The sequence below is a fragment of the Serinus canaria genome, chromosome 2 (assembly GCF_022539315.1).
Source record: "Serinus canaria isolate serCan28SL12 chromosome 2, serCan2020, whole genome shotgun sequence".
Classification (NCBI taxonomy): domain Eukaryota; kingdom Metazoa; phylum Chordata; class Aves; order Passeriformes; family Fringillidae; genus Serinus; species Serinus canaria.
Genome location: NC_066315.1, coordinates 74106129 through 74125999, shown reverse-complemented (window position 1 = coordinate 74125999; position 19871 = coordinate 74106129).

The following is a 19871-nucleotide window of genomic DNA, read 5'->3' as shown; positions in this document are numbered from 1 at the left end:
AACCCACTTAAGAAGATATGCACTTCCTTGAGGTATGTATACACATCAAAAGAAAACCCAGGACTTCAAAACTTACTTTTTTTTTGCTTCTTACTGATAGCAAAAAAAGATGTGGAGTGGCAATTTTTGACTGAGGTATAAACATAGAAATACTACTTAAATACCAATTTACACATTTATCTGTCTTAGAATTGTGCTTATTTGTCTAGAAAATAATAAAATATTAATTTGGTGAATAATTACCTTCCTCCCCACTGCAGTGATGGAGATAAAATCTGTGTGGATACAAGTCTCCTAGAGGCTGGAATACACCATTAAATAGATGGCTAGGAGAAAGGAAGAAGGAAAAAGAGAGTGCAGCATAATTCAAAGTGTTACTGAGTTGCTGACTGGGCAAGACTGGAGAACTCAGTTTGATTTCTGCTTTAAAGTGGAAGTCTCTATTAGTAATAAAAGTGAAAGTCACCATTTTACAAACCATTTCCAGTCACCATTTCATGTAGTAATTTTGTGAGAAAAATTTCAGGTTGGGTAAAATGTTTTATCTGTTAGGAGATTTCTTCAGTTCAAGATCCAAAGTCTTTTGAGATTGTTAAGCAATACTTAAGATTTTTAAGTATAATACAAAGCAGTATTTCTTTTTCTGTTTCTTTATAGTCCAGGGGACTCATTACAGACATTACATTAATAAAAGCTAGTATTTGTAAATATTCATGTCTGCATGATCTTGTGATATTATGTTTTTTACTTTCCAAATCTCAGATATTTAGGTTCCAGAGGTCTTCACAAGAATCATTATCCACTGTATCTCCACTGTTCAGTTTGTATTATTTCGAGATTTTCTTTTTAGTTTATATGTGCAACATGGAGTATATTCATGGTGTATATAATGTATTCCCACTTTTGCATTTTATTTATAATAGTACCATTTTTTATAAGCTTGTTTCATTTTCTGTCTGTAATTATAGGTCCTTCGAAATTTGATAGAAAATGAGTAAAGGTGCATATGAGTGTGACTTATGTTGATAATTAGCTCTATTAACAAAGCGTCCTAATTTGATGTAATCACTAGAGTCAGCTTCTAAAAGGCAAAGAGGTGTTAGCCAATTGAGTACCTTTTTAAAATTTTCTTTTGCTCTTTCTGAGAAATAAATATGCTCTGTATCTTTAAGTATTCTGGGTTTGCATTCACAAATATGAAAGAATAAAATATATTCACTCTGAAGAGTGAACCACTGGTGCCAATCAGCTGACTTCAACAGATAAAGAATTGAGCATAGCAGACACTTTTTTAAGAGGGAGTAGAATTTTCTTCTCTTCCAGTATCTTTATGTCAACATATTCCTTTCAGATTGAAGGAAACATAGGTGGCAAAAACCTATCAGAAACCTATCAGTACTTCTCCCAGGAATTCTGGAGTCCAACAGAAAAAAACCCTAAACCTAAATTCCACTGGAAACTGAAAAGCAGAACTCTGTGAAAATTCAATAATAAGGTCCATTATTTCATTTTCTGTAATTGTTAGACAGATACAGATAATACTACCAGACACTTTAGTATTCTGAGTTTGAATTTTTACAATGTAATTGCTTACTATGAGATTGAAAATATTAATTCAGAAAAACAGGAGGTTTATTTTAATGTGTGTAATGTAGTATGCTATATACATACACATTTTGAAAAGAAGGGGATTTATAAAATTTGTTTAAAAAATAAAATGGAGAACTGTTGCGTACTTTTGTGTTGCTGAAAATTCAGAATTGCACAGGAAATTTGACAGCTGGAACTCTCATTTAGCTTCATTTATTTTTTGTTTTAAGTAGGTTTGTTAAGTGGTCAATAGAATGCCACTTAAAATGACACTTGAAATGACTGGGAATGACTCCTGTTGGGCCATTATTCCAAAGAAATTGGCTTGGAGATTACCTTCAAATGGAAAGATGATGTTTTAAAAAAGATGAGTTTGCATTAATAGCATCATCTACTTCTCACTGCATCCTCAGGACAACAACAACAACAATAACAAAAAAAAAACAAAAAAAAAAACAAAAAAAAAAACACCAAACAAACAAAAAACAAAAACCAAAAAAAACAACCAACCAAAAAGGAAATATCTGAGAAGTGGCAGTGCTTCTCAATGTTACATATCTGCTACCTTCAGTAGCAGATCCATTGTATTTATGTTATTAAAATTTCTGACCTCAGAATTATGTTTGCCAGCTGCTCCTTCTGACTGGGCACTCCAACACAATGATTAAATGTAGCATCTAATACATGTCCCTTTTAAACAGCCAGTCTGGTGTGTTTATTAGGACTGAGGGTCCATTGTAAAATATACAGATTGCTAGTTACCAAACCTTGACACCCTCCTTTTCAAGGGTGGTGAGGTGGGCTGCAAAGGCGTGAAGTCTGGTGTTCTGTTCAATTCCCCATGTCATGTGTTCCTTACCTATTCTTTTAAAGAGATTCATTAGAATAACATTTTCCATCTTGAGAAGTTCTGTATTTTTATTGGACCTAACCCAGCCCATCTGACATACCCATAACTAAGTGTGAAATCCTTGGACTTCTAGATCCTGTGCCATATCCAAAACCTGCTTTGCTGTCTTTCAGTTTGAGTATCTCATTCTATCAGACATCAGTGGCAAAAGTGCAAGTCACCGTGAAAAGTCAGTTTCCCCTTTAGATTAGTTGCAAAATCTGACAGATTTAGGTGTCCTGAGGATATTATTTTTCCATTACCATCCAAGATCTTAGCAGAAGTTTAACTTCATCTGGCTTTCAGGTTCACCCAGACACGGATTTCTTATTCTTCTTCCAGTATTGTCTGAATGACCTAAAACATGGACTAAACTTCTAACGGTGATCAAATCAGAAATTTGCTGCTCCTTTGTGAATTTCTGTTTCTTGTATTTGTAATTAATAAATTCATCTCTATGCATTGGAAAATCTCTTATTAGGTAATAATCTGATCTGAGTGTGATTTTAATTATAGTCTTACAAGAAAGAGAAATGTGCCATTCAGTAGATATTATATCAGTAAAGCTTTTATGATGAAAAGGTCAATTCCAAGGTCTTCTGGACCAGCTTGGGCTGGAATGTTATTCTCCACCCAAAGTCACTGCAACCACCTCTTAGTCCAAGGCCAAGAGCGTTGGGTAGTTGCGCTGTGAAGCATGCATGCAAAAAGCATGCTCCTCTGTACTAGATAGTCACATCTGGAAGCATTTTCTTCTCTAGCATTTTCCAGTTACTCTTTTCAGTCCCCAGTCATTCTAGGAATTAGGCTCTCCAAGTTGTTTTTGACATTGCCTCTAAGCATCCTTTTGAACTTCTTGTAGCCTGAGGTAGCTGTTCAGTTTGTACTTAACATGTAAGTATACTTCAGAAATCCCTGACTTGGAGTACTAATAAAGAAAACAGCTATAATCTCCTATTCCAGCAGCAGCGTTTCTGGAGCTTTAAATCAGTGATCTCTTCTACACAGATAGTTCAGAACTTAGCTGATTATATAAGAGAAGAACTGACTTTGGAAATGTACCTTATCTTGGCCATGACAAACTACTGAATGAGTCATGAGCTCAACTTCTCTCAATTTGAAGCCCTCCCCCTTGTCCTATCACTACATGCTTGTAAAAAGATGCTCTCTTGTAGGCCCCCATTCTGGTACTGGAAGGCTGCTATCTCTTCTTCGGGCTGAACAATCCCAGTCCTCTCAGCCTTTCCTCATAGGTGACATGCTCTATCCTTACTATAACTTCATGACCTTAGGAGACAAGGGACAGAATAATCAATCTTGTCCCTTCCATGTAGTCATTTTTTAATTTGCCGAGGTAGTTTGGCCTATTTATTTAAAATAAGCTCAAAGCATTATCTCCATGTATGTAACACTCAACTGCGGGATCCTTGAAAGAAATTTCTCCCATTATATAATTGTCATGGGGTATTGTCATGGACATACGCAAAAAGAACTTTGCAAAGGTAACACAAACTAATATAAATTTGCAACCAAAAACCAATGGCTAAAACTAACAAATGGAAAGATAATATACTTATACTCCATAGCAGTTACAAGTTCAGTGATACCAGTCAGAGATACTGTTCCTGCAAGGACAAGAGCAATTATCCAAAGTGCACCTGCACACTCTTACAGGAATGGGAGACCTCTCCCTCAGGGGTACCCAGGAGGTGGGTTCACTTCGCCAGAAAGGTCAAAGAATCACTCACAGATGCCCATTAGAAATATCCACTCACCAGGCAAAGGGATGAAGGCACTCAGTCCCTGGAAGTCCTCTTGAGTGCATCCCAGCCCCGAGGGGACGTTTACCATCACAGAGCTTCTGTTCCAAGGAAAATTGCCATGGTTTCTTTCAGAGGTCCCATCTATAACCTGGTTGGTTTGGGGCTCATTATTGTACACAGTCATGGTCTGGAAACGTCTCTGGGCTGAGGCGTCTCATTGAGAGGAGGTCCAGCGACCGAGGGGATTTGTGCTTCTTATTCCCTCCACTGTGGGAGGCAGAAAGGGGGAGGAAGAGAGGCAACTGTGTACCTGACACAACTGGGGCCACCAGGTAGCAGCCAAGGTGGGGCACAGGTACTCTTACTACAGCGGCAGAAAAAATATTTAAATAATTTAAAAGTATAGGACTTTATATTTGAAATATTTTTTTTTTTTTTTACCTTTCACTTTTCTGTATGTCAAGATAACACAAGGCAATCTGCAGAAAAACATTCAGTCAAATCAGCTTTGCCTTGAGCCAGCAAGAGCTTCTGCAATAGAACACTAAAAGCATGACCAATTCTTCTGAGTAATATTCCAAATTTCTTGCTCTATCTTGCTTTCTAAATTTTGATTTGCTTATCAATCCCTTAAGTCAAACTGTTGATATCTAAATGTTTGGTTTTGTTTTGGTTTTGTTCTGTTTTTTTGGTTTTTTTTTTAATCTGCTTCCTATTGTGTTACAGTGATTTTTCTATCAAAAATTAGGAAATTTTAAAGTTAAAAATATTTATCATCTTCCTTGAGAATAGTCTAACAAGTGGATGACCTAGGAAAAACAGGAAGCACCTACAAATAACAAGGAATTTCATAAATTCATAATAAAAATTTACATCAGAGAAACTAACTAAAAAGTAAGGCAAGGTTTAGGCTTATATTCAGAACCATTTCTTGACATTCTTAGTTTGCTATACTTGGAGATGGATTCTCAAGAAGAACAAATCAATCTTGTTCCCCTGAGGTAAGCTGGGCTATGCATATTTGTATTCATCATGATTTTGATAGAACTTGATAATAATCTTCCTGTAACTTAGTTTTGTGGTTATTAATATTTAATGGAATAGGAGTATATTTACTTACCTTGCAATTGACACTCCAAAATTTCACAGTTGTCAGTATTTTTCCCTACATTTTTCTGGCCTGCAAATCTTTTCTGTAAATGACACAGCACAGACACTGACTTTTTACAAAGAATCTTTCATGGAAATGTACTAGGTATTGGTCTTTAAACATGTGATGGAAAGTGAAGATGTCAAAAGCAAACAAATCAGAGTTCTTAAAAGGTAGCAGAAAATCCTATGCCGTTCAAATTGTTTGCATTCATTTTCTTGAATACTTCGATGTCAGTTTCACAGCTGTCACATTTCTAAGCTGGCCAATCCTAAATTTATCCTACAAAATCCAAGCACGAAAACCCCACAGTATTTTGTTGGTTTTGGGAAAAAAATCCATGCTGATCTCATGCATAATGAGGCCACAAAAACCACAGATAACATCAACAGCAATTTAGGCTGGCCTTCTCTGTTCATAGTGATGGAGTTCCTTCACAGAAAAAAACAAGAACTCATAAGAAAAGATAATTACCTCAAGTAAAGTTTCTTCCAACCCATTTCAGATGGTAATTAGTTTGTGCTTTCAGATGAAATTTGAAAAATAAATTATCCAAAAATAAATCATAAATCATCTGTTGTAGTTTTGAACAACTGAATCCTTTTCTGTCCCACTACGATAGCAACCTCCTTACATAAATCCAGCGCTGTGTAGCAGAACATGCAGCTCATTTTGATTGCACTTCCTCATACTGTTCTTTATAAACATAAAAATGGATGAGTCAGATTGAGCAGTTTCATGCCTGTGTTTCTTGTGTTTCTATCTCAGTGACAGATAAATAATGAGTAAGAGACACTGAGACAATCTTATCCTCTTGACAACTAGTCTTTCTTGCCTTCCATCTGAAGCCTTTTTTTTTTTTTTTTTGGTGGATTTTAGAAAAAGAAGGGTGGGGACTAGGAGGGAGCACAAGCTGAGCTTATTCTTTAAAAACAATGAGTACCAAGGATGAGGTGTGAGGTGTGATAACTTTGCAACTCAATTTTCTAAGATTTTTAACATAGGAAAAGCAAATGAAACCTGATTGTATGGTTTATATCCTGCTGGATCTGAACTCAAAGTTGTCGAGCAAAACTCTGGAATATAGGTAGGATTTTTCTTTTGCTAGGTGTGGAGTTCCCTTGTCCATGGAACTTTTTCATCAGGAGACCTATTAGAGTAAAGCAGTTGCATAAGTTTGTAAGATAATTTTCAGACAGCCTTACAAGAAAAAAATCTCAGCCCAGAAACTGACAGTTTGAGAAGAACAGGAATTGAAAAGAGGAATTTAATCTATGCTGTAAGAATTCTAATTTGTTGTTATGGAAGTTTTATCAGACCTTATGCCAGTCTGAATGGCTTTTTTTGACAGGCAGGTGTTTTCTGCTGATATGACTGCATTACCTTTCCATGTGATGTGCACTAAGATGTCAAAAGTTTTCTTCTTGGGAGGCTGTCTAGATCTGTTTGAGACCTATTTGTTGATAGCAAGAAGCAATAGGGAGAGGAAGGAGGGAGGGGTTTTTGACTACCTCCTGGCAGTCTGCCTGCAGGACTTCGTGGTTCACATGCATTGGGACCAAGAACACAAGCAAAGAAAAATCTTAAGTATTCTTAGTCATATTTGCTCTTACTATTCATAGCAATAAATACAGGATTTTTATAGACACTGTGCAGGTTAAAAGATTCACTATATGATCCATTGTAATCTATTTTACATGGATGGTTCTCAGACAGACTGGAGTAAATGCCTTGATTTTTTATGAGTTTACTTTGAACTTTGAATTTGTACCAGAATTACATGTGTTTCGTTTCTTTTTTTTTTTCCTCTTTTTTTTTTCACACCGTATACATCATCCCATTGTTCTCCAATGCTGCATTCCTGGTACTGTATTCCATTTTGCTGATGAAAAATTTATTGCCTGATGAAACTAATTGCTAGGGATTATGCAATGCTGAATGGCTGTTTGAGAAATCCAGCAGTTTTACACGACTATAAAATTAGCCTTTTACAATATAATTAAAATAATAATGTCTTTGTCCCAATTACTTTATAGGTTGACTGATATGCACACATGCATACATAAAATTGTTAGCACATATAAAAATGAAAGCTGATCTGCCAGCCGTGGCCATTCGGAAATTATATACAGCAAGTGCAAAATCACATACAGTCTAGTGATTTAGAGAGAGGCAATTAAACAGCAGACAGAATTTACAGAGCTTAGCCCTTCTTATGGATGTAGCAGGGAATTTTTAAGCCACTCTGCTCTTTCCCCTGTGTGTAAACGTATATAACAGAACAGTGATTGTGTCTGTGACTGTTTGAAGATGGAAATTATGCCTTGGAGTGTAAGTTTATCAACATTATACAAGGCTTTGCTCCAAGGAGATGGGTTACTGGAAAAATGTGTAAGTATGTATTTATGTATACATATATATACATATGCATATGCATATATATATGTACATGTAAATATGCATATATATAAATATATATTTAGGTAATACATATATATTTACAAATATGTATGTTTGTATATCAGTGGATCTTCCTTTCACAGTCTTCCAGAGCTCTGACCAGCTGTGTTACAATGGAAGAGTTAAGACCAACTGAATTTCAAGCCAACAAGATGGCCTTCTTTTCTGGGTGTTCCAGCTGCCTCTGAAGCAGAATCTTCATTACTGACAGGTTTGCCCTTCCATTTGGCCAGAACTAAAATCTTCTTCTGGCATAGGAGTACAAATACCAGCAGGTAGAAGATGCTGATGGTAACCCTCTCTATTCATAGGATTGTCATGACAGGGATAAACGTTTTGTCATCTGTTTAAAATGCCAGCTGCTGCAATAACCACTGTTTTTCATGACTTTTCATTGCTTTTCTCTTCTTCCAGTCCCTGTCATCATCTTTGAGGTGCTTAAATAGGTTCATTCTTCCTACTGTTCACTTTTAAGAGGCTTTTGATGATGTTTCTCTGTTTTTCTTGAGTTTATTTTTATTTTCTTCCTCTCTGTCACATTTTCCAATTTCCTTTTAGGGAAGGAAGTCTGTTGTGCTATAATTTGCAGTGTTATCTTGTCTGGAATCAACGTGTATTCTGAGAAACTGCTTATATATTGGTTATTGAAACTTTCACCCTCAAGGTTGCTAAAGTAAATGCATTGTAGTGAGAAATTCCAAATTCCTTTATATTGGAGATATTTTACTTCATGCTAGTGTAACTTTTCTTTTTTTTTAATAACTTTTGGCACCTGTAGTCTTGAGGTACAACTTTCATAAAATTACATCTTCTGAAGATAGAGAAAACCGAAAGCCCCACAAAGTGGTTTGAGCTCCTTAGAGGACACCTTGTTACTAAATTAATTGTGCTCATAACTGAGGAGGTTCCAAATTGTAGGGTTTTTTTTTATTATTATTCTTAGACATTTTAGTCCAAGCTTTCAAAATCTAATGCTTTCCATTAAGTTGAAATTGTACATGGAAGTGGCCTCTGAATGCATATCAGTACTGTGCCAGTGCAAATCATTCTGTCTGAAGTGGGGAGCAGAAAGAGTGTTACTTGTTTTTACTTTACCACAGATGAAATGGACCAAAGAGCAAAGACCTCATAGTGTGAGCTCAGAGCAGTAGGGGAGAAGCGAGTCAATGTGGCTGTCTTTTATGTTATGATGATCATAGCTAAAATAACTTTGGACAGATAGCTGAATAGTGTTGGGCTCTGTGGAGCAAATAGGTTTAAAAACTACAATAGATTAGTGAGACTTATCTGGTTTTAAGCTTCACCAATAATTATTAGGACAGAGGAAAACAAACTGATCGCTCACTAGATTTGAAGCAATTTTTTTGTTTAGTGTCTTCTAAGTTAAGGGATGCCTTTTCCTGTTATCTGCCCTAGACTTGAGAGGATTTTTCTATACTTGAATGTGTTGCTGCTCCAAAGAAATCTTATTAGTCAGAATCGTTGCTGAAACAGCTCAGGAAAGCAAGAGAGGAATTTTCATCTAAAGTGTACTCATCTGAAGTTCATCTGATATCAACCATATCCCACTATTCCAAAGTCCAGAAAGAAAGACATCTATGACCCACATTTTCATTCATTGTTTGAAAGTTGCACGTGCACTTCTGTTTACACAGCCTATCATTCCTAGTTGTCTTTAAAAGGAGGACTGGGTTTTTTGGTAGTAAATACAAAGCATGGATATGTTAATATTTTTACAATCAAAAGAAATCATATTATACCATGAATTTTTAAAACAGAATTAGTAGCATTTAGACAATTTTGATCCCAGAATTTCTACTCAGCTTTTCCTTGAAACAGCTGTGGTATAAATACTTGGTTTACTACCAGAATCATAATGCCAGAATAAGTTTTAGAAGTATTACAAAATTCTTCTAGGTTTTTTATTTAGTAACTGCATGATTTAAACTGCTTATAAAAATACTTGGAGTTTAAGCTAGGAAAATCTGCTAGTCTTTAATTCAATCTATTATAAGACAGAATAATTTTGTTCATAATCTCCATGATTTAAAAAGAAGTCATAAAAATGTAGAGGCAGATAGGACAGGTACCATGTAGTCTTTGTTTCCTCCTTATTTTAGTTGATAATAACTTGTGTCATCTCTTAACATCAGGTAGATCTGGAGTGGTTTGTTACGATTTAAATTGGGGCAGCTGTGAGTGAGAGACTGTCATCAGAGTGTTTGTTCATTTTGATATTTAGGTCAATGAACTTCAAAGAGAAAAGGGGTCATTAATTTTCTAGTTCTCAGCATTGTAAGTTTCAGCCTCCCCTTTCCTGTCAGAATGAAGGACTGCTCAGCTTTTATTTTTTTTTTTCCTTCTTATGGGGAATATTCTTTCTCTTCGTTCCAGTTCCCTTGATTAGTACAGAAATAAAAATAATCTTCAGCTCTGTCTCTTGGAGACACACAAATGTGTCATAAAGATACAAGGTGCCCAAGAAAGAAGCATGGAAGCTGAAAATGTCCATTTGCATACAGTATGTAGGTCACAGCAAATCTCTTCTCAATGACTTTTATTGCATAAAATTGCACGGATCTTAAAGTGGGAAGAGAAAGAATTATTCAAGCCTTTTCCCAGTTGAATGTGAGCATGGAGAATGGTTCACTAGTTATCCAGGAAAGGAAGATCAGCTATTTTGACACCTGCTGGAGGCTTAGATTATACCTCAAAACTTATATTTACAGCATGATTAGCTACATGTGCCTGTGTAAACTTGGAAGTGTTGATGTGTGTAGATTTTTTTGCCATTCTGCCACTACATGAAGCAAATTGGATTTTGGACTGGATTGGATTGCGTTTTGTATGGAGCCAAGTAGTACACATTTACGGGAGCATACATCAATACAAATGTGTGTAACGGAGATAGCTTCGAGTCTATTGCTTTGCACCTCATTTGAAAGCTAAACTGGAGGGTCATATTGCTAGGCTTTGTTGACATCTAGTGGCCACTGGAGCACTAGCAAGCTGTTTAATTTTTATATGTACAGAAAGGAAGTTTGCGGGGAGACCAAAATATTATGGTACTCCGTAATTTTCATTTTTTTTCCCAATCCATAATGGACTTGAAAATAATTCTGCTATTTTACCACTTTTTGTGATTGCTTGAGACCTTCTATTACACATTTTGAATAGTTCTATTCTCAGACTTGTGACCTTTTGAGAACTGAGAGATGAATCTTTGTGAATCAAAGCCTCTCTCAAACTGAATGCCCAGTAGTATTTCACCCTTCACTGTGTTTAGCTTTACTCAGATTTTTCATTGATATATTTTTCACTTCAGAGAAGATGGCGTTAAAGCTCAGTTTTTGTTTACCCCATTTCATTTTAAATTATTCAACAGAAATTATTATCCAGAATTTTCAGTAGATTACCTGCAAGGCCATTAGTAGGTGGCAGAAAGGATGTTCAGAGGAGCTGCAGTTTATTAGATGGCAGTCAGAGATGCTGATGTGGTTTCTGTCTGTACCTCTGAAACCACACCTAAAATTTTTAATGTTGGGAGTGATGTAATTTTTCTCAAAATAACTGCAGTTGAAAATCTATATTGCCTCTTTTATTGCTTTGTTTTTGTGGTTTTACCTACAGAAAAAACAGCTGAGTTCCTGTTTCTCCTATCTACAACTTTCACAGTGAAGCCCATCATGGTTTCTAACCTTTAACAGTTCTAAGCAGCTGTCATCTTAAAGACTACCCCTGAATTATCATCTCAATACCAATATTTACTGCTGGGTTATATGAGATTTATGTCAAGAACACCTTTCAAAAATTCAGTTTTTTGTATCATGTGGACTCTCCATTCATTCTTTCATGTTTTCATTTTAAATTAACTTCATAAGAATAAAGGTTATGCTTCCATACTCGTCAATGAGATTGTAACAGCCATGGTAGAAAAGAAGACATTGTAAGTTGTTTCTTGTTATCCAACTCTCCTTGAAAAGATGGGCAAAAACTCCAGTCTGGTTTTTGTCTTGCTGTCCTTCTGCATCCATTAAAATGAGAACTTATAATTTATAAATAATTACTTCTTTTAGTTGAGATTACAGGGAAAATCCAGCTTCTATGGGAAATAGCCTGTAGTAACCATCTGTGAGTTATATGTGCTTTTTACTTGAGTAAACAGTTTGATTATTCAGGCATAGAATAATTAGAATAATTTAGTGATGAAGAGTTATCCTCTTTACAGAAATAGAAGCTGTGAAATTTTTGTTTATTTACCTGAACCCTTTTTGGTATTGTAACTTGCATTTATCTTAGCTCCTATGCTTAGCTAGGTATTTTACAGTTCCTGTTTATTAAATAATGTTTGAATATGTGTCATGTTTAAATATGAGTCAAGCAGATAAGTAATACTTGTTTAGTACTGAAAAGAGAGTGATAATACAACTGCATAGAATATTTTGGGCCAGAAGAGGTACTAGAAACAATACTAAAGCAATTAATTGCTAAAAGTTTAATGTTTTTTGTTAAAGTTAAGCTGTGGTTACTTGAGCGCTGTTTAGAGGAGTTGATGCTTTTGCAAAGAGTTGAATGACATAACCACAGAGCTAATAAGAGATTTGTTAGCCTCAGGAATGGTATTGTTTATTTGGAAGTAATGTAAGGAATGTTTGTGATTATTATATATTCTGGAAATAGGGGGGGTGATGGCCTGGTTCAAAAGGACAAGCCAAGTTAGTACAGTAAAGTACTCAAAGGTCTGGGCAAGATACTACTGAAAATTCACCAGTGTGTAGAACCTTTGAACTCAAATTTTCAATACACACTGCAAACTTCAGTTTTTCTGTGCTTGGTTTCCATCTTTCTTCACCTGTTTTCTATTTTGTCTTATAACACAGACTAAACATGGAGTGCAGCAGTACTTATACATATTCATACTGAGGTACCAGCCTTCACTACACAAACAAACAAACAACAATAACAACAACAACAATAAATATCCTGTTTTTTAATGGCTCATATACAATACTGCATGCTCCCAATAATCCAGGATACCCTTCCCACATGTGTCATAGGCTTGAAGAAAGATGAAAGTGGTCCTGTTCTCTGGATTAACATAAGGAATTTGCATATAATGTCCAAGTTAGGAAATAAAAAAAAATTATGCATTTGAACAACTTGTGCTTTAGTAGATACCAATGAATCATTTAATGACAGAACTCCACTAGTTCAGAAATTTAGAGATTAGTTATTAGCTTGAAACTATTGAGATTTAAAATGTTATTTCTTAAGACTACTTAAATAAATCCCTTCCTGCCTAAATAACAATTTTAAAAATCACATCTTTAGAGGCAATTTAGTAAACCACAGGACTACTCATGTGCTTGATAGGTTTTTTTTTTTTATTATTTTGTAGCATTTTTGGTCAGGGTTTTCTGAATCCTTAGATGTCTTTTGCAGCCTATCATCTCTGAACTGGAAGGCAAATACTTGAGTCAATTTACATTGTTTTCTGTCATTAAAAAAAAATATATTGCTTTCTTGTTTTCTAATTCAGTTCATTTTATGCCTTGGATGTCCACCTACAGGCAACTAGGATCCTTCCCACCAGAAAATGACAGTGATCTAGAGTGTTGTCTTAATTTCTGTTATATTACAGGGTCTCTTTTTTTAGTATGACAATGGACAGAATCCCCTCACCCCATCAAGTAACCATTCTGCCAGCCATTGCCTTTTTATCCTCTAAGGAACTCTCCCAAGCATTCTGTGTAGGAGAGTGGTTGTGTTCTGAATCCAAAGTATTTCAAAATTCTTCAAGCTCAGCATAAACTTCTTTTTTGTTACTAATTCAGTTGCTGGGCTTGCTTTCCCTGTGACCCTCTAGCATTGAGGGTCACAAGTGGCTTTCTGCTTGTTACCTGCAATCATGCTGTTAGAGCAGGCAGAAATTTGCCGCTGTGATGTTCTGGAAATTTAGATCTGGCCTCTGTCAGATGTTTCTCCTCATAACAATTCTCAGTACTTTTATTTTCTTGCTTTTTTTTTTTTTTTTTTTGTAAATTACCAATTTAATTTGAATCAGTAAACTGGTTTGTTGAACTTAATACATTTGAAATTAGCTAACAGCATATCCTTTGCCATCAGATCACTCTTCTTGGTTTCTGGGTTTTGGTGGTAAAATCTCATCTGTTATTTTTCTGACTCTATTAGTTTTCTGACTTGTCAGGCCAACCCTGCTTACTTTTTTTGTCTTAGCAGACACTGGGTATATTTAGGATATAAATTCTATTTTCATGAGTGTTCTGATGCTGTTTGATGTTGCTATAAGCTGAATGAAATTTCAGCGTAAACTTAGCTTCTTATCTTTATATTTTTAGTTATAGTAGTCATCTATGTCATTCATCCATGACTGTTCTAAAGCTTCATAAACAAAATTATATTACTTAATACAAGCTGAAATCCTAAAATTTATCTGGTATTGCTCTGAATTCCAGTATTCTGGTGATATTGGATCAAATAAGCAGATGGCATCTAACATGGATACTTCACACCTCTGTTAAGAGATAAAGTGGGAGAATTCATAATCTATGGAACTTCAGACAGGACCTTAATGTATGAAAAAAGGAATATAAATTATAAAGGGCCACATATAAAGAAAACATGCAGTGGAGGACACGAGTCTGAAATGACAGTAAAGCATTTCATTAAATTAATTGCTTTGCTGTAACTGATAGTATTTGAATAAGCACTTGATCACTTGATCACTGCAGAGAATGCAGCATATATGTAGGAATATGAAGGAATATGTAGCATATTCCTTCATATGTATATGAAGGAATGTATTGAACTGTCAACCAGAAGGTGCAGTGAGGATGTGTGTACTCCATCTATGGCTGATACTTGTACTAAACTTGTACTTAACTAATCAACAAGCCAAACAATTTGTAAAAAAAACATGCATTTCATTTTGGAAGGCAAGGCATAAGAGCATTCTTCTCGAGAATAATGGAACTTTCAGTGCAGCAAAGTACAGTAATTTTATTTATTGGATGTTAAATATAATAATAAAATTATATAAGAAATATATTTTTTCCTATATTCCCCCTGGCAGTGCTAAAGAAAGGAGTAATGAGTAGGCTGAAACAAGAAAACTATAAGGCAAAATAGGATAAAGCTATCCTCAGAAAAATGTTTTCCAGTCTTGTCTGTGGCAGTGACACTTCATTTCAAATACTTGGGGTCTAGTAGGGAATGGTGTGAAATTTTAACTTTATGGTATATCTAATGGAGTTTAGTGGTTTATCAGTGGTTCAGAGATTTGGAATTTTTAATGTTAGGTCATTTTAAGGTGTAATTCCCCTTTATTTTTTAGTAATGAGGACCAAACCATACAGAAATGTTTTATTTCTTCATCTTAACTTCCATGGCTGAAAATTCTTTTGTTATATGTTTCATACTCTAACCAGTAGACAGTGATTATGCTTCCAAGTTTAAGGGCAAAATTCTGCATATGTCAGACTCCAGGCAGTTTCATGTTAGGTACCTACATATTTTTTTTAATTCTTTCCCTTATGTTTTAGTCAGTGTTTCTTTTTTAATTCTTTCCCTTATGTTTAGTTAGTGTTTCACTCTTCCTTTCTGGCACCACCCTAATTTTTGTGCTCATCAGCTCATCCCTAGTTTGTGTTTAGCTTACACAGACTGCCAGCTGAGACATCATATTTTGCTGTAAAAGAAATATTAGGCACCCTGGGATCAGTAAAGACACTTGGAAAACTGGTGGGCTAATCAGCATCAGACAAAGTAGGCTTATCCTTGTATACTGCTGTAGTTTTGTTAAACTTACCAGGGCTTGGGGGGTGTTTTCTGTGCTTTTGAGTTTGGGGGGTGGGGTTTGGGGAGTTTTTTTGGAGAAGGAAGGGGATCTAATTTAAGGAACATAAGGATACTTCTTTTCATTATATAAGATAAGGTCACTGTGCTTCCTAATGACATGTCTGAGTAAATGGTTGATGGAAGGTAAACAAAAAGCATAAAAGAATTGCTGCATATAGGAACAAGATAGATCAGTACTTCTTAGTCTTTGCTGTTACAAGAATGTATTCTGATTTACTAAATGGAAGTACAGATAGCTTGCCTAAAATTATATCCTAAATATTTCAGCATTATGTTGTATTTCAGATTTATCTGGGATTCCCATTAATACTGACCAATTACTTCAATAATATGGCCTTGTCTGTGGTTATATCACTACCACAAAAATATAGATCCTCTATTTCTCTAAAATAAAACCACTTGGGCATTTCTGTACCCAGATACCTTGGTCATGTTTAACAATGGAAGACACTTTTGCCTTAAATCCAAAGGCTAGTTTGATCTGCATATGAAAGCCTGACTTGTCATGGCTTAACCTCAGCCTGCCAAGTAGCCAAGCCCCACTTGCTTACTCCCCCACCAGTAGAACTGGGAGAGAATCAGAAGGGTAAAAGCTAGAGAACACCTGGATGGAGGTATAAACAGTTTAAGAGGAAAGCAAAAGCCATGCACAAAAGCAAAGCAAAACAAGGAGTTAATTCACTGCATCCTATGGGCAGGAAGGTGTTCAGCTGTCTCCCGGAGAGCAGGGCCCCGTCACGCGTGAGGATGATTTGGGAAGACAAACACCATCACTCCAACTGCTCCCCTTTCCTGCTTCTTCCCCACACTTTATATACTGAGCATAATATATGATACAGAATATACCTTTGGTCATTTTGGGTCACTAGTCCTGTCAGTGTCTCCTCCCAACCTCCCAAGCACCCCAGCTTCCCCACAGGCAGGGCAGAAGGAAAAGCAGAAAAGGCTTTGGCTCTGTGTGAGCCCTGCTGAGCAGTAGCAAAAACATCTCTGTATTATCAACCCTGTGTTCAGCACAAATCCAAAACACAGCCCCACACCAGGCACTGTGAATGAAATTAACACCACTCCAGCCAAAACCACTGACTTTTACCCTCTGTTCAGCAAGTACTAACATGTTACCTGTCCTTTATCTAATTTCATCTAAAATGGATGGGAGTTATTTAAAATTCTCATCTGAGAATGAGGTAGTGCTCAAAATTATAAAGTGGAGGAGGTTTTTTTCATTAGAAAGTATGTCCCTGACAAGTAGACCATTCATCTACTGCAGCAGGATCTGTGGTACAGCTCCAGTAAAGATCCTAAATGGTATTAGACCCTGAGTAATTTTAAAGAGGGGCTGCAATTTAAAAACTGTGCTTGGATTGAAATATTCAGTAATATGAGAGGCACATCCTGTTCCCTACAGAAGAGACCTCCTTGTACTCTCAACTAAATGAATTTCAATAGAGTATGAATTTTTCCCTATATGACATGTTCTAAAGCTTCAATGAGATTTGCTTGTCGGAAGAACTAGAGTGTACACTGCATGTTTAGGAGAAAGGATATATTGTATTCCTTGTAGCGTGTTTGCTGTATTACAGGATAGTATTACACATCTGCTTTGCTTTTCATCTCCTTTGTAACTATATCTGACACTCTAGAAAAAATTCACTTCATCATATGCATATCAGCCTGTCTTGGGAGCCAAGGAGCTGCATCACCAAAACACAAGCAGCTAATTAGAGAGCTACAAGACAGAAACATGGATATTTTCCCCACGCTCCCAGACTTCATAGCAGCAGCTAGGTCCCATGCTGAAACCTGGAGATAAGTAACTGGTTGTTGCTGTTGCTGCAACAACCAATGGGGTGTGTTTTTGTTGTTTTGGGGTTTTCTGAGTGTTTAATATTTTTGGGGTTTTGTTGTTGCTGGTTTGGTTTCTGGGTTTTTTGAGGGTGCAGGAAAAAGTAGGCCTTGTTATTCTACTTTAGAGTATCTTCTCAAAAGAAGCATTGAGTCTATGTGTACCAAAATGTTTGACTCTTTGAGGTGTATAATGCAACACTGAACACACCAACTTTCTGTTTAATTCTCAAAAATAGGTAATTTGGGATTTGTGCAGTTTTCTCAATTGAATGCATACCTTTCTGAACACATATCAAGAATCACTGTCTTTAGGTTGTTTAAAAGACTGATAATTGAGGAGAGTTTCAAACTTCAGAACAAAAATGAACTGTCATTAATTAATAATATATACTGCAAATATAGTTCCTATGCAGTATCCATTATTACCATTCCATATAGAACACAATTAGTCCTTTAAGACTCTGTCTACAGTGACATAGGAGTACACTACTTCAAGGAATTGTTGCCATAAAGTTAACTCTGATGGCTGTGGCCATTGGTTTGTTTAGCTGTGGAGATAAAAGTAATGAGGCTTCAGAGCTCTCAATGAGGCAACTGCTGTGGGCTATTACTTTATTCCCCACCTTTCCAGTTTCATTGGTTAATGTTCCTCAGTTTCCTACAGAGAAAAGTAGAGAGAATCTATCTGCTTCTAGCATAGCTCATCTCAATCTTTTTGAAGCAATACTCATTCTGGAGTTATTTGTCAGTCATTTTCCTCCTCTGCTCTGCAGGATCATTCTGGCTGCCCCATACAACTGTCTACAAAATGTTTTACCACAAATCTTTTCACTCATCCTTGGTTCTGATCTTGCAGATTTTAGTATGTGGATGTTTTCCTGTACCTTGTTTGCACAACTATCCTACAAGCCCTTATTTGTTTTTGTGGTTGCCTACTGTTTATACTTAGTGTCATTATAGTGTGAACAAAAACGTATGTACTGTCACCAGTTATAGATATTTCTAGGCTTGGCTCAAACAAAGCTGTGGTGGGTTAATCTTGGCTCCCTGCTAGATGCCCACCAACCTGCTCTTTTAATGCCCTCTCCTCAACAGGGAGAGAAAATACAGTGAAATAGTTCATGAATTCTCTGTTGTGGTTTGAAAAGACTTGGCTTGGGGAATTCATTTAATTTAATTCCAGTTATTAATAGAGTCATGAGAAACAACAAAAAAAAAAACAACCAAAATCACCTCTTCCCATCCTCCTTCTTCCCAGACTCAACTTCACTCCTGCTTATCCTATCTTCTCCATATTCCCAGGCATGACAGGGAAGGATAGGAGGTTGTGGTCAGTTCTTAACACTTTTTCCCCATCACTCTTTCCTCCTCACACTGTTTCCCTGCTCCATGTGGTGTCCCTCACACAGAACACAGGGCAGATGTCTGCTCTGACATGGGCCTTCATGCACTGCAAAGGGACAACTCAACACTGCCATGTTCTCTGGGATCTGCAGAGGAATCCCTGCTCCACTGAGTGGACTTTCTTCTCCCCATCCTTCTCCACTCACCTCAGAATCTACCCAGCTGTTTCTGTCATGTTTTTCTCACTCTTCTTTTGTTGCAGCTGTATAGAATTTTTCACTCTTTCATAAAAATATTTTTCTTGGGAAAAAATAAAAAAGTGTTACCACTATTCCTGATTAGCTCAGCTTTAGCTGTCCTCCTCTCACAGAAGTCACCCCTGCAGCCCTCTTCACTGTCAAAACCTTGCCACGTAAACCTAATACAGAAGAAAATGTCAGCGATATCATGCTTAATCTGCTTCTGCTTCAGGAGTACACAATGTTTAACTGAGAAGGTAGTCAGGACTCAAGACAGAAAGTCACTATGAAGTACTTACTGAACATTCCATCGGAGAGCAGTGGGCTGACAGACTTGATTGATTTTCTTTGCCCTGAACTCAGACAATGGGAAGAAGTGTGGGAGCAAAGATAAATACTGTGGCCTGCACTTAGTCTTCATTTTATTTCTGCTAAGGATCACTAAACTTGGCTTTTACCTTTGGAAGAACAATGGCCAGTCTGTACAATAATAAAAAAATAAAAAAATCAAACCCAGACAAATTGGATCATAGAGGATAAAGGGATTTTATCAACATTTTTATTAAATGACGAAAAACATGCGGAACTTTCCAAATAGTGGCCAGTAAATAAGAACTGCGTGTAGGATTTGTTTGTACTTCCGCAAAGATCTAAAAATGAAAATAAACTGTAGTAGCTTTTTCTGGGCTGTTCAGTTTCATTCTATTGAG